The following is a 15,395-nucleotide window of genomic DNA, read 5'->3' on the forward strand; positions in this document are numbered from 1 at the left end:
TAGATGATTGTGACATTTTGCAAATTTTTTAAAGCTTAGTAATTCATTCCTTGGTTCTTCCTGGGTGTAGAACCTATATAGCAATGTATTTTAACAACAAACCAAATCATTAAGTATTCAATTAAAGCCAACCATTTTAAGCCTACTAGGTACTTGTTCACATACAGAGAAAAAAACTCAGGTGAAATTTGATTTGAAAAGATATGTACCTTTATGTGCTTAAAAAACCTAAAATAGCTACAGAAAAATTATATGAGCCCCTAATAATTAGAGTAATGAAGGTCAGTTACATTGGTAATAGATATCTGAAGAACTCTGCATTCCCAGACTTAAGCAGTTATAACTGCTTGTGTGAAGTGGCTGGAAACTGAGCATATGGGTGCTGGTGCTTCAGAGCAGTGGCACTGGTGTTGAAGCTGGTACAAAAGCCACTATGAAACTGTGTGCGCAAGCTCTTGTCCCCAGGCTGGTGACTGATTTCACAAGCACGAGGTCCTGCTCCTAAGCCTCTATCCATCTGCAAGGAACTCGCCCTCCTGTTTCTGCCTGTGCATTCTGCATCCACTTCTGTGGAAAACTCATCCAAGGCCTGCTTGACTTTTCTCCATTGCTAAACACTCCCTGCTCTGTGCATGTCAGCAGCGGCTCTTGCTATTAGCATCCACAGGCACATAATGTTAAGGACAGTTTAACAATATAAGAAGTTGGTCATCCTCTATTACCAGTGCTGGTTCTAACTTGTTTCAGGCCAGAGAACTCCTGGAGAGTACAACAGTTGCTCAAATATTATAATGGAAAAAAGAACTAATATTTGAGGCCAGTGGGAATATTCCAGCTCTCTGTGCCAAGGAGCCTGTGAAGGGAGCAGTGGATCAGCAAATGGAGACGCTTAGTAAGTGACCAGCCCAGTCCTGGGGAGTTTGCCCAGTCCAGAAATCTGATAGCCTGTCACTGCTCTTGTTCTAATAGGTAATGCTGACCAGCATTATTTATTAGGGGGGAGGAAGGATAACACAATGCTGCACTGGGATGCACATGCTTGCTATTAGAATGTCTTCTCCTCCTTCATCCTCTTAGCTATGCTCTGCAAGTAAATGAGGAAAGATAAACAGTGTGGATTTGCAGCTCTGTTCTTGCAGTATTAACAGTCCTTGTAGGAAATGTTTATCACTGTATCAATGTGGTGATATGTGACTTTTCCAGGGGTCGAGGTGTTGTGATGATTAAGGCTACAGTCTGTAGAAAGGGAGTGGGGACCTCACATGGGCAGAGTTGAGAGAGAGGTCCTTGCTATATCCCATCTCCTCCAGCTAGGACTGGACTGTCCCAGCTTCTGCATGTGGCCGCTGCCTGAAGCTGAACAATTCCTATAGGGGCTTTGAACTTTGAAGGTGGCAAAGGAGAACAGAGTGCTCAGGTTAAGAATGCATCCTGGGACCCAGCTTCAAGGGCTGAAACGTCTTTGGGTGGAATGGGCAGGGGAGTGTATGGAGAGAGATGTTTCTGGGCGTGAGAGGTGCCTAGATGCAGAACTCTGGCACTCAGTGAGAACAAGTAATGAAACAGAAGAAAAAGGGGTTTTGGCAGAACCTTTCTTCTAACTGCTGCAAAATGGAGAGTTTTTTCAATAATGTAATAATATTTAAATACTTATGTGGAGGATTTACCCCTCCAGCATGAAACTCTACTATGCATATTTTGTTTTCTTCATGGGAGGGTCAAAGTATGTTAAAATAATCTTTAAAAAAAATTGTTGAGGCTTTTTGGGGGGAGAAAAAGCTGAGGGCAAGTTGTAGATGGGAAAACTGGTTTTTTGAGATAAATGGCTGGCTGGAGTCTGTTTTAGTTTAAACTAGGGCAATACAACTTGTGTAAGACTGACAGCAGAGCCTGTTTATCTAACTTTTGTTTATTATTATCTAGCTTTCTGAATTTCTAAACCTCTCTTTCAACATATTTAGAATTCCCATTTCATTTTCGCAGGATGCTGTATTTTGCATGATGCCTTTGACTATATTGCATGTGCAGGGGTTACAGAAAAGGCATTACATGTACATTAGTGCTGTACCTTTATATTTATCTATATGCCAAGATTAATCCAAGATGCAGTAATGTTTTGCCCAGAGCAATTGTACCAAGGAACCTTAACCCTGATCTTAAGAGACTTACTCTCTGTTCCTGTGACAGTTTGTTTATTCTTCACTTCAGGGCCTCTTCTGAGCTAAAACAGCCATTAAGAGCAAATTGTTCTGGACAGCTTTTCAGCCTCCAAGTAAAAAAAAACTGTGCAACTTATTTTCATTTCTTCCTATACCTTTTCCAGGTAATTCTTAAAAACATAAATCCACTGTGGTATCCATCCAGAACTGGAATGTTCTAAATGCAGAGATATTACTCGACTCATTACCAGTGTGACCTTTCAGCCTTCCCTATTCAGCAGGGGACAAATCCCACAGTACTTTGTGTACATATTATTGTGAATCCAATATGTGCAATGTCCATATTGGAGAAAAAAGGCATCCAGGTACTTTGTATGTTCTCAGCTGTTTCTGTAAGTTCTTGTGCTGAGTGAGTGCCAGATGAAATTGCAGCTGTATCATAAAAGAATGTGATATGTTAAGAGTTTAGTCCTAAAATAGATTTAAACTCCTGTAATTCTGTAGAAGGTGTAAGTGCTCTGTATTTGTTTGAGTATTTGATTAATCCAATTAATCAATTCAATCATTAAAATTAATAATATCAAAAAATGAATGAAATGATAGTTATATTAAGCAGAAAATAGTTACTTCTTACTTCATTATAAACAATTATATTATATGTGAAAGGGTAGAAGAAAAGAAATAAAAAGGATTGTTTGCCTGTAGTACAGTGGAGATATCAAGGGAAAACTGGAGCGTCTGTTAAAGTTAATAAGAACTGGATCAAACCTAGGATTTCTCACAGCTCTCATGAGGCACCATGGCTCTTGACTTCACTAGTCAAGAATTAAAAATGAATAATTATGAACTATATCTTTTTCTTCACTAAAGAAGAAATAACTCCCAAGTAGATTTAACATGGTAAAACTTGCTTTATGAAGCCTTTTTTAATTAACCAGATACCTTACATTATTTCAGGTCCTGCTGTTCTGCTTCTTCTTATAGGAGGACTACTGAAATGAAAACAAAGGTCAGTTTAGTAATATAGAACTTATTTTAGAATTATACCTAAAATGAAAAGTTAATCAGAAATAAAAGTATCATTTTCTATCAAGTTAAAATCTTAGGCTGGCATTGCAAATAGGTTTATAGCAGAATAATAAATTAATTACTGCCCTTTGAAAACATATTTTGTTGAATTGCAGTTGCAACATAATTGTTGGAAAATTGTTGGAAAGGAGGTGGAATTTTTTTATTTGTTTGCATTTCCACAGCTATTTTTCTATGGCTGCCAGAGAACAGAGACAGCAGTTACTTCTGTAGTATAGCAGATACTCTTCATTTCTGTTTGCATAATTTTAATATAACTGAGACATTTCACTGTTTAGAATGAAAAAAAAATATGTACAGATCTATATGTATAATGGTTATGTGATTATAGATTTTTAAATATAAGTTTTTTTATTGTTAACAGTAATTGAAGTTTTTATCTTGTCCTTTCTTCCACTTTATTAGAAGTTATGATCTAGGAAAATATGAAATAAGTGAAAAATCTGATTTACTGTTTCATATTGCGGCTCATTAATTTTAAAGCTGCATAATTGTACAGTAATTCTTTTGAATAAATTTGTTTATAGATAGTTGAATAGCTAGATTGAGGAGCTGAAGTGGATTCTTACAGGATACTTAAAATATTCTATGAAAACTTTGTACTACATGCATTAATGTAAATTTTGGGAAGTGTGAAGTGTTGATGGATGTGATGAACAGAGGTGGGGTTGAGCTTCATTACAGCCACAGCAGTTTGTAAATATGAGGCTTGTGACAGTTTACTCTTGCAGAATAAGCCCCTGCTTGTTGGCGATGTTACCAAACAAATTAAACCCTGAGAGGAATCTCAGACTAGCTTCTCTGTGCAAATTCTGCTTGTGTTCAGGTATCATTGTCCTGTAGTGAGAATCTGAGGATGAAAGTACAATTTACCACCTGAAGCAATCTTGCCTGTATGATTTTACTCAGAACATGTAAATTTCTCAGGTGGTGCTCAGTTAGCTGTAGCTTTCTGCAAAATTATGTAGGAACATAAATAATTCTGATAGTTCATGAAATATGAATAAAGGCCTATTCAATACTTTCTCTTTTTTTTGAGGCTCTTGGGAAACCTAAATTGAATTGTGTTGCTGAAGTTCTTTTGAATACATATTCTGTAAAATTTTTAATGTGCCATTTACTTTTTCATTAATTTGAAATAGCTTTCAATTCTTTCAGTGTTCCTTCCTGAAAAAAATTTTGGCAAATGCCAGTTCTCATTTGTACAAGGTTTCCAACAAGGGCTACTGGACATGTCCTAAAATTATTAACCTCAGTGCTGGAAACATTTCACTTTTCTGCACTGCTACTTCTTGTTAATACAGAGAGAAACTGTCTTCTGTTATTGCTGGGCAAAATGTTTTGCCTCTAAGTAAAATTATAGAGATGTTATTTGTGTTTTTGACATCTATGAATACAGAAAGCCCAGTGCTGTTGCTTGCAAGGCATCCTCAATTCCCCGTGTGCACTCACGCAAGGGACTTTCCCTGCATCTCATCATTGTGCACTGTGAATGTAACAGGAACATAAAAGACAGAGTATCTGTCACAGATGTTCCTAAGATTCCTGCTGCTGCAATGCCTTTCCCCATTACCAAATTACACCAGGCTACATCAAGATTAATTTGGTCAAAAGAAATGATAAAAATGCAGAAAAGATTTCAAATTGAGAGAGGTGAAAAATTTCAAGATAGTTATATACCTTAGATAAATAAGATGTGCCATAACTCATTTGGTTTTAAAAAGCAATAGCCAATGTTGCTAAGTTAGAGAAGGAATGACTGTTCACTTTATCTTACAAAACATAGTGAATAAGATAGTCATGAAACTGAAATGTTTTGCCTGCAAAATTGAAGGGAAGTTTTTTTTCATGCAATGCATATTGTCCCTGGGGAAATCATTATTTCAGTGTATCTAGAGTTTATTTGGATTTAGGAAAAGAGTTGGCCATGAATAAAACCCAACAAAACAAAATTAAACCCCATCCTTACTCAGATTTGACATAATGTTAAGTAAAGAATTAAATATTTTAGAGGAGAGATAAACACACTACTGACTTATGGGGTCTAGAAGAATCTTTACCTGAGGCAGGTGTGACTACCTCTTGCAAAACACCTTGATGTTTTATGAGGCAGCTGTGGCCAAGGGCAAAGCTCTGCACCAGTTGACCCATGGGCCTGATCCAGCACAACACTGCACAATGATGGCAGTAATTTCCCATGATGTAGAATGAGGTCCTTGCAGTGCCCTGACACCTGTTAGTTTTAGGGGGAATCTGTGTGTGTTTCCCAGGTCATAGGGTGCAAGAAAAGTCCAGCTCAACCTCCTATGAGTTAGGGTTACAAGCTGCTACTTCAGTGTTGGGGCCATCAATGTAGCTCGAGTTGGTCGGGTACCCCTGGTACTGCTGGTGAGGAGCCGGAGCTCCCACTGCTCCTGCCAGGAATCCTGTGTCCCTCTGCAGGGGCAGGGCACTGCCAGGCACCCCTCTGGCTGCCTAGGGCTAGGGAAAGGAAGTATTGGACCATCTTCTACTGACCTCCAGCACAGGGGTCTAGGAGACTCCAGGTGTGCTTTTCTTTCCTGATTTGCTTTCCTGTCTGTCAGGTGACACAGATGATGCTCTTGCACACACTTTGGTGTCTTTTTGCTGGGAAAAAATGCTGATTGGCATCCTAATGAAAATCTAACTGAATCTAATTGAAGTACATATGATGACAGACACAGCAAACAATTAATTTTCATGTTTAAAGGAAATTCATCGGCTCCAGTATGCCCCTGGTTTACATAAAAGACACACTGTTAAGAGTTTTATCTGATAATTAAGAACTAGCATGAAGATCAGCTGTTATTTTATTCTATACAAATATGAAGCAGCTACTTTGAATGAGACTATCTGAAACTGAAACCTTGGAAGTGCTTTCCAATAAATGAGCTATTCAGCATTCTAACATTTACTGCTGTAACATGATGAATTATATGTTACACTTCACTGTGAAAACTGGATGCACTTAAACATAAACTCTCCTCAATACACATGAGCTACCTGACATGGATGCTTTCTCATTCTCTTTTTAGCAGCAAATTTCATACACTCTAAGTGAAAATTCTCATTTTTTCTCATTTCTGTTCTGTGTCTGAATTCAAATCTCTCTCCTATAATGTTGGGTTTTTACTTGCTTTACTTGCTTTATTGCTGGCATTTACAATAGGTCTGTGGTGATTTGGAATCTAAATACTAAAGATATCCTATCTCTAAAGTAATGGCAAAATTATAAGAAAACCTGAGCATGATCCTAGAACATTACTCTGCCATCTGTAAGTGATTATTGGAAGTTACATTCCTGGTTGAAGGATCTCTCCAATACCCCTCCTCTTCTTCTCCCAGATCTCTGCTGGGAAAAAAACCCAACAAACCATTCTCTGGTTTGAAGAAACTGGTTCTGGATCCCTTATAGTAGGTACATTGATAATCCTTATGGTAGAAGTACAGTCTTGCTTCTATGTACCAACAATGGCTTAGCTACATGGCAATTACTCTGATAAGAGAAATAAAAAATCTAGCTTTTGGAAAAGCATATTGTCTAGTGAATCTATGTCTAAATGCTAGAAGTCACAGTGTCTTTAATCTGCAGTGGCCTGATTCAAGCACAATGTGTGAATTTTCCCAATATGCAGAGCTATCAGAACCTTGGCTGAATTATGTAGTATCCCACAAGGAACAAAAGGCAGCACTCTACAACATAGTATGTATTTTTTTCTTTGAATATTCTGGCCTGAGTCTCATCTTTCTTTGAGTCTTGGTCTTTGGCTAGTGTTTGTTTGCTAGTACCACTAGGAGATCTGAATTCATGCAAACCAAAATAGTGAGGGGTTCCAACTTGCATCTCTCCAGGCAGATGATCTCATCATAGTTCTTGGCAGCAAAACTTACACACTCGAGCAATTTCATTAACTCTGAGGGGAAAAACTTATTAATGGATTGGTACACACATCAGTAGTGGCAGAACTGGGGCTTCATGTAGATATGCATTATGGATAAAGTTCCCTAAAAACTTCACTGGCACAGATGGGTAAGATGATCCCCTATATCAGAGCACCACAATAATCCATGTGCTGTTCTGGCATGAAGAACAAACATAAGGTAATACTAAAAGTAGAAAAGTAAAACCATCTTGTAAAAGTTAGGATTTTTGTTTTGTTTTTTTTTTTTTTAAAAAAATCTGTGTCTGTAATTAGATATTATAATGAAAATGCTTTGTAAAATGTCTCAAATCAGCTGTCAAGCTAATGTAAGCTCTTTTTTCAGACCCACAAATAAGATTAAATTTATATTTTCTTTTTTTTAAAATAAATTGACAAGAAAAATATTTAAGTTTACTCTGACCAGATTTAGTGTACGCAGAAAATATGTAGCAGATAAGTGTGAAAGACTTGCAGACAATTTGTAAGGTCAATTGCTTCTCTTTTCGTACATGCTAACTTTAAAATCAAAGGAAAGCACATTTCTACAGTATATAGTTGATCAAAATATTGCAAACAATTGTAAATAATTTTGAAACAATAATAATTTTCAGAATAATGTTTATTCTTTTGACCATGTTACAAGGACTGTGAAAAAGCAGAAAAAGGGGCATACTAATAAAAAAGATTGCTCACATTAACACAGCTAATTTAACAGTGGGCTTATATAACACTTTTCTTTCTGGTGTGTGATATGTCCCACGTGCAGTATCTGTATTTGTTGGCAGATGGAAAATGGGAGCAGAGGGAAGTGTTCCTCATTTAAACAGATCTGCTTTCCTTTTTTTTTAATAATAACCAAGAAATAAGCTATCCTTTTATATATCCTTTATAGTGCTTGACTATATGTACTTTACTGCTTAAAATGGCCCTGAGTGTATTAATAGTATAGCATAGGATTCAAATATTATCATTTGTGGTGGGTGTGGGAGTGAAGGCCTCGTAGTTGAGTTTGGGAATATATATCATGGGAAATCTCTTATGAAATAACTGTTACTTCACTCAGTGTGGTCCATTCCAAATGCTAACCATTTACTTGTCAGATATTTTTCATGAGCCTTGCAGATAAGATAGCTCTGTGGGGATTTAGCTGTGTTCAGAAAACTAAGCTCTCACTAGAGATGGGGAAACCACCCCACCTTTCTTTCAATTTGGTATAGAATATTAACGAGGGGAGTGTTAGTCTCTGGAGCTTCATCCCACCCTTCAACACATCAGATTCATATTAGCAATATTTATTATCTAGAAGGGTGACTCACTATCAGCTGTTTTCATTTTTGCTTATAGTACCCTGGAGAAAAATGTAAGCAACAATTTACATTTTCATTTCTGTATTTTATTGCAGTGGAGCTGGTCACAATACCATGGTAACAGTTGCTTTACAGTTTCACTTTTGACAGCATTTGATTCCTTGCCATAGAGGATGTGGTTAAAAGGCTTGCTTGTGGTAAGAACTGATATACCTGCAATTCTGAATATTTAAGTGCTATGATTTTGTTGAAAGAATTTAAAAGGAAACATTTGCCTTTATTTAAATAAAGACAAATATTTACAAACTAAGTAAATAGAAATATTCAGTACATTATTTTGCTTTAGGACTTGCTTCATACATAGTGTGTATGTATACTATATTCAACAGCATGTGCAATGAATGTGTAAAGACAACTTTACAACTTCTACAGCTGTTCACCACATGTGGGGCTGCATGGGGAAAGCAAATATGAGCTATAAATGGTCCCCAGATTATGCCCCTCTGAGAGATGTATACGATTACAGTAAAAAATGTACATTTAGCGTTGTTAATAAAATGCTAATAGTCACCATGGTCTAAGTTTTGAGTAGTACAACCAGCCTGCATTTCAAAAACTGCACATAGAACAAGAAAATGCAACTAAACTGCTGAGTAGGTTAGTTTGGACTCTTTTTTTACCCACAGAAATTCAACAAATACAAAGTCAACATGGGCCTTAGTATTACTACTTATGATAGGATTTACTCTCAAACATTAACTGCATGTCTTGTAATTAGAAAAGACAGCAGCCCAGTCAGATCTTTTATCTGTCTTTTGCTAATTTAACCTAACAGATGCTAACTGCTTCTCTGCTGGATGAATGGTTTTGTTTGTTGCTGTTTCACTTTTTAAGATAAAAAGTAAAAGAAATATGTTGTATCTGAAAAAAGTTTTGTTAAAAAAAAATTTTCTCAACCTATGGTAAATTAGGCTGTTTTATAATTAATGTATGTGGGATTTATTATGCAGCTGTTAAGAAATTACCTTTATAATCCCTTCTGATCTTAAGAGAATTTGGTTATTTTTACATTTCTAATATCGAACCTTTTTAACCAAGGCATTCAGTGGTTTTCTCTTCAGGGATCTGAGCTCCATCCCATACAATGAAATAGAACTATGGTTGAATATTTTTACCTTGAAGAAGTAAAACCATTTACAAAATAAAGGTCAGCACAAGACAGTATCTCCCCTGGTGTATTTTACCTCACCCATACAAGTATGGATATGTAAGGTTCCAGTTCTAATGGAAGAGTCACTCGTGTTTTGTTTGAGACAAGAAAGAGGACTGGGGAGGAGGATTCTACAATCCCTTCATGGACAGTCAGTGAAGTTCTCCCTAGCAAATGGCCAGTACAAACTCTGGACACGACAAGGAGTCAAAATAGGAATGAAGAAGGGCTGAGCAGCACATGAAAGCTATTTCTCTGCATTGACATGGATTTTGACACTTAGAAGCAAAGATCTGAAAATGTTTTGTGAACTTGCGTTCCCTTCCGATGTGAGCATCTTAGAATAGTATCAGATTAATATACTTAGCAGGTAGCAAGTGCTAATGCTGTCAGCGCTCTTCAGTATCTTACCTGTCTGTTTCTCTTGTCCATGTCTGTCCCAGAAGAGAAATTAGAGTAAAATTGTATTCTTCGAGGTATTTGGGATAGGCCTCCTTCAGCATGTTAGATTGGACCAGGAGCAGGCTTTGGGAATGAATCTCCTGCTCATTCCCACATGTGGGGCTTTGGTTTTCACGGTGGTTTACAGTGTCAGAGAACACAAATGGGATTACCTCCTGAGTAAAATGAAACTGGGACCCAGGACTTAGCACACTCCAGCAGATAATGGCCTTACAGTCCACGCTGGAAATGGTTGGAAATAACGTCCAATAAGCTGTGTCTAGTGTAGATACCAGACTCTTAACATATGATTTTGTTCTGTAGATCCCTTCCTATTGTACCTGGCTAGTTGTTAATGGAGAGATACCTGCAGCCTGATCATTAACAGGTTTTGCTTAAAAAAAAAAAATACTATGGGAATCTGCTCTTGTATCCCCTATTCCTTCTGGAATTAATTACTATTCATTAACAAAGTGGTTGGTCTATTTCATGGGAGAAACAGGATGAGACAGATGGAGGCCAGCCAGTGTTCTTCAGCATGAGGCCTTTCTCACCCTCATAGTGATAGTTTCATAGTTTGCATATCAGGAACAGTTTCCAATGTAGTTAACTATTCTGCTTCTGACGCCTCTTGATATCTAAACATTTTGACATCTAAATATCTAGATATCTAAGTAATCTGAAAAAATGTGTTCTTTATCTGTGAGATAACAAAAAACTCTGGTAGATCTGGATAGATTTTTCTATCTCTATGTGTATACTTGTATAGATCAGTATATTTTCTAGGTTAGACAAAGCTTTCTTTCCATGTTCTAAAAAGAGCAGATTGTACAGAAATGGTTTGAAAGTTTTTTCCATTTTTAATTCCCCTCCCAACCCCCCCAGAAACAATTGACTCAAATGAAGTATCAAGAAGAAAATGCAAGTATGTAATATTTCTTCCTTCAGACTTTTGGTCTCTTTCACCCTATAGAAGTTGAAAACTCTTAGGTACCTCTTGGCTAGTTCATAAAAACATGAGCTTTTCATTAAAAGTTTTGAAACCTCCTGCAGATCTACATTGCTATGGTGGCCACCTACCATGCCAGCCTGTAAAGACCTTAAAGAAAAAAAAAATAAGTGCAAAAAAACTTCCAGTCTTTAAGAGAAAATTAATCCTTCAGGCAACAGCAAAATTCGAAAGGCCTGAATAGTGAATTTACTGTATGTGTGTATTTATGATCTCTGCTAAAGGCATAACTTGCCTTTGATTGCTTCTTTTTGTCTGTGGTCTTCAACAGCACTGAGTGTGCAGTTTCGTTGCCTGTCTGCTAAACACAGATGGTTCAACAGATGCACAAAGTGGCAAGTGTAAGCAACCTGGTTTGTGCAGAAGGTTCTTGACCATGAGATGTAGCAGGGCCTGGGCTGTCCCACTTTTAAGCAATTTCCACCTGATAACACTGGGGCACTGGCTCTGATGTACTTAGTTTGCTGATGTCCTTCAGCTCATTATCACTTCATATTTGACACTGTCAGTTCTGTGGAAGTAATAATCCAGAAATAAGTAAAATTCTTTTTAAGTTGTGCAAGGGAGGGAATGGTGGTGGCTTACAAGAAGCCGCTGTGACAATTACTAGTGCTTGTGTTTGGGCCCATAGAGACAATTATTAATGAAACTACAGCTAGCTGAATGTACTCTAGACTGCTTATCATTCAGTATTTCACATTTTTTGTCTACAGGTATGTGCTATAATTAGGAGTCTTGGTCAGCTGCTTTTGAGTTATTTGTGTTGATTTTTATGTTGAAAAATTGTCTTTCTCCACAAGCCCTGTTCTCACAATCAAGAGACACAAGTAGTGGAAAGACCAATCTTTTCCCTCAAGGTTTGGTAAAGGAGCAGCTGGAAGGTTGGGTTGTTTTTTCCTCCTCTGTCTCATTACTCAAGATCTCTCCTGATCTTTTGTGCATATTTGAAGAGAAAAGAAACTTGCATTTGGCTTTTTTAATGTGTAAATGGCAACAAAGACTGGATTTTGATAGCAATTCACACACATCTGCTCTAAATAATTGACACTTCATGAATCAATGTATGACATGAAAGCCTTCCAGCAGAAAATTATGTGTCAGATTAAAGTGTAAATGCTTCATATATTATATGTATGCACTTGCCTTACATCCCTAATCAGACCAAATGAAGGACAGTTAAGACTGATAGGTCACATTCCCTAGGTGTTATTGTAATTCCAAGGACAATGAAATAAGATGTGGGAAAACCAAACAAATATCCAACATAAGGCATTATGTCAAGTAGTAGGCATTAGTCAGTAGTAGTCTAAAGAAAAATAAGGAATGTCAGGTATTGCAGATCACTTGGACATATAAAAATCAGATCCAATATTTGCAAAAATGCTCTAATTCTCATATACACAAAGACAAAAGAATATGTTCTCTGAAAGATTTAATGCTGCCTTGTACATGGAAAGGAAGAACTTTTATGTTGATTCACAGTTCCAGGTGGATCTAAACTGTAAGTCCCATAGGAAAGTATAAAATTAAACCCTTTTACAATTTTGTTTTGCAGTAGTATTTGTAATTGCCATTGTGAAAGAAAAATAAAGGTATGTTCTCCAGGAGCAGTGCTAAACCTGAGCACAGAGCAGCAGTGCAGAATTCCTTCCTCAAACTTTTGGAGATTAAACAAGAAATAATTTAGAGCAGTATATTATTGATAATTCCCAAATCCCAAAATTTTGCAACAGGTTGGTATTTAAGTTCATACAGCTAAAAGGTTAAAATAAATGACTTTTTCTTGCAAGGAGCATGTTTGGAAACATACTGTATACTGAAAAGAGGCTCACTTTATGGCTTTGCTTTAAAATGTGATTTACCTACATTGGGCTTCAAAAATATCACACTGTATCACCTTATAAACATCTCATGATCCCCTCCTCCTCAAACTACTTTGCAGACTGACAATAAAAGAGTGGATTTATTTAATAAAATAAGGACTTGCAACTTCTGTTTTTTTGGTTTGGTGAGTTTTTTTTATGGAGTTTTTTAGGTTTGATTGTTTACTTGACATGAAATTTCATTGGTATGTATAGCTAGATTCTGAACATCTAGCCAAGCGATTCATTATGTGACAGAAATATAGCTAAACCAGTCTTTATTTCAGGCATTTTTATTGTGCTAAATAAAATTTACTTTATGAAAGATAATGACTATCTATCTAGCAGCTTGATTTTTGGCTCGGCTTCATCTGTGAGGCAGATGTACTTAAATCTCCTTCCATTTCTTTATCATGACCCATTTTATCGTGTCCTTGCAATTAAATCAGATTGGGAAGGGAAGAAAAAGAGAAAACCAGATCAACTAAAGATCAAAAGGGCTAGAGGAAAATGTCCAAGACAAATAATTAATACAGTGTGTCAAACTTCAATGCACAATTACACTTTCTCACATCCCTTTCAGTCACTTACCTTTGCTAATTGAAGTTGTTAGCTTTCTATGCAGCAGCTTTGTCTTGATGTTTTTCAGTAAAACATTTGGCACCCTGTGGAATTATATAGATAAAAAATAATAAAGTAATTAGGAAATTGTAGACATAAAGAAATTTTAACTGTGTTACTTTAATCTTGGCTACACAGAATTTCACCCATCATTTGGTTTTGAAACCACAAGCATGCAACATGAACTTCAAAATAGAATACAGCAGTTTGGAACCCAATCCTGCAAACAACACATGTAGTTTTAGCTGTATGTATAATTCCATATTTTAGGTATTACAGGGTGAATATCAGTTATTTAATGTGTTGAATCTCAAAGTATGTATTATGAAATATTTTTTATGTGACTAAGTTCTAGGTGTGTTATGATAGAACATAAAGAACATTGTCTGGAACTGAACAGTTTAAAGTAATCTACTGACTTGCCTATTTGATTAGATTTTTGTATTGAGCCCTAAACAGACAACATGCAATATGAGGAATGGGATCCAGCCAGAAGAAAGTGGTTGAATAATGAAGGTATGCTAGTTTCACATTTTTTGTGTTTGATCTTTTGTTGATTTTTTTCCTTCTCTCATACAATCTCTTTCTTTCCTCCCTCTTCTGGTCTGTTGTGTTTACATTTGGTAGGTTGAGGGCCTATAAACATCTTATCAGAAAAATGTTGGAAGGTGGGTAAGGGGCATATCAGAGTCAAGAAGAGTGCTGGGTATAAAGGAGCCTGTGTAAGGCAGGCAGGGGAGAACAGGGGGCACAAAGGAGATGGTTAGTTATGCTGGAGGGCTTTGGCCTTTTTCCTTCCTTTTTAAAATCTGAAATCTGTAAGAATGTGTTTGAATTGGGTATGTAGCCTCATGCTGGAGTTTAAAACCCACGGTATCTTCCAGGATTGCACTATACATGATTTGTCCATGTTTGGAATTATTCCAGATTTGCTGCTGCACTTGAAATTCACTCCCTGCCTTAATCCAAAGTAACTTTCAAGTGTAGACAAGCCTAACAGTTCAACACTAACATTTACTTACCTTTAGGAAAAGTTTTAGGTGTTCAAGGAATGCAGGATCATTTAGTAAGGAATGTAAAATTTTACCTCATTAGTTTGTATTAATGAGTTATTTCCTAAGAAGCTTTTAATGGCTTATTTATATTAACTGAACCTTCATATTAAAGGTTGTTGGGTATAGTCATATGACTAAAACAATGGAGTTACTGCAGCACAACAACCCATATCTAGCCAGCAACCTATGGTTAATGCTTCTAGACCTTTCTTTTCCTTGCTTTCAGTGGCACAATAAATCAGCTTAAAATATAAAGCTAATTTTAAATAACAACATTTTACCTCAGAGAGGGACAGAATGGGCTGGGCAATGGTGGTACTTATCTGAACATACTCCCTGTGCTTGATCCCAGCTCCAAACCTATCTTACATATAAGATATCCCTTCAGGATGTCTATTCATCCAATTTGTTTTTGAAATTTAGTGAATTAGCATGCTTGCTCTTTTCTGGACTTTCAAAACTGTGAGTGATTCTTTAGTGGCTCTTAGTGGTTCAAGAGCATGGCTCCTGGCCTGTTTTCTGGATCCACTGTTACAGAACCTGCATTGTCTTAATGTAGAACATGTTCCAGAAATTTAAAAGCAAACAGAAACAGTTCTTAGGACAGTGTGGTGCTTCCTAGCTTTCTTTTTCTTTTCTAAGGGTTTATTGTTTGGGACAATCTTTTAGCCTTAAAAAGATTCTAGACACTGTATGAA

The 15,395-nt window shown here is 36.7% G+C and overlaps 1 protein-coding gene across 3 annotated transcripts in view; it reads right to left on the reverse strand.

Moving 5' to 3' along the window:
• Window positions 1-15,395, reverse strand: part of BRDT (bromodomain testis associated) — a 49,382-nt gene that overhangs the window by 30,677 nt on the left and 3,310 nt on the right. For all 3 annotated transcript variants that reach the window (XM_015635587.2, XM_015635586.2, XM_015635580.2), the window contains exons 2-3: window positions 13,613-13,686; window positions 3,107-3,151 (exon numbers count right to left, since the gene is read on the reverse strand). The gene's annotated coding sequence lies outside the window, so the exon portion shown is untranslated. The remainder of the gene's footprint in view (window positions 1-3,106; window positions 3,152-13,612; window positions 13,687-15,395) is intronic.

Source organism: Parus major, chromosome 8 (genome assembly GCF_001522545.3).
Source record: "Parus major isolate Abel chromosome 8, Parus_major1.1, whole genome shotgun sequence".
Classification (NCBI taxonomy): domain Eukaryota; kingdom Metazoa; phylum Chordata; class Aves; order Passeriformes; family Paridae; genus Parus; species Parus major.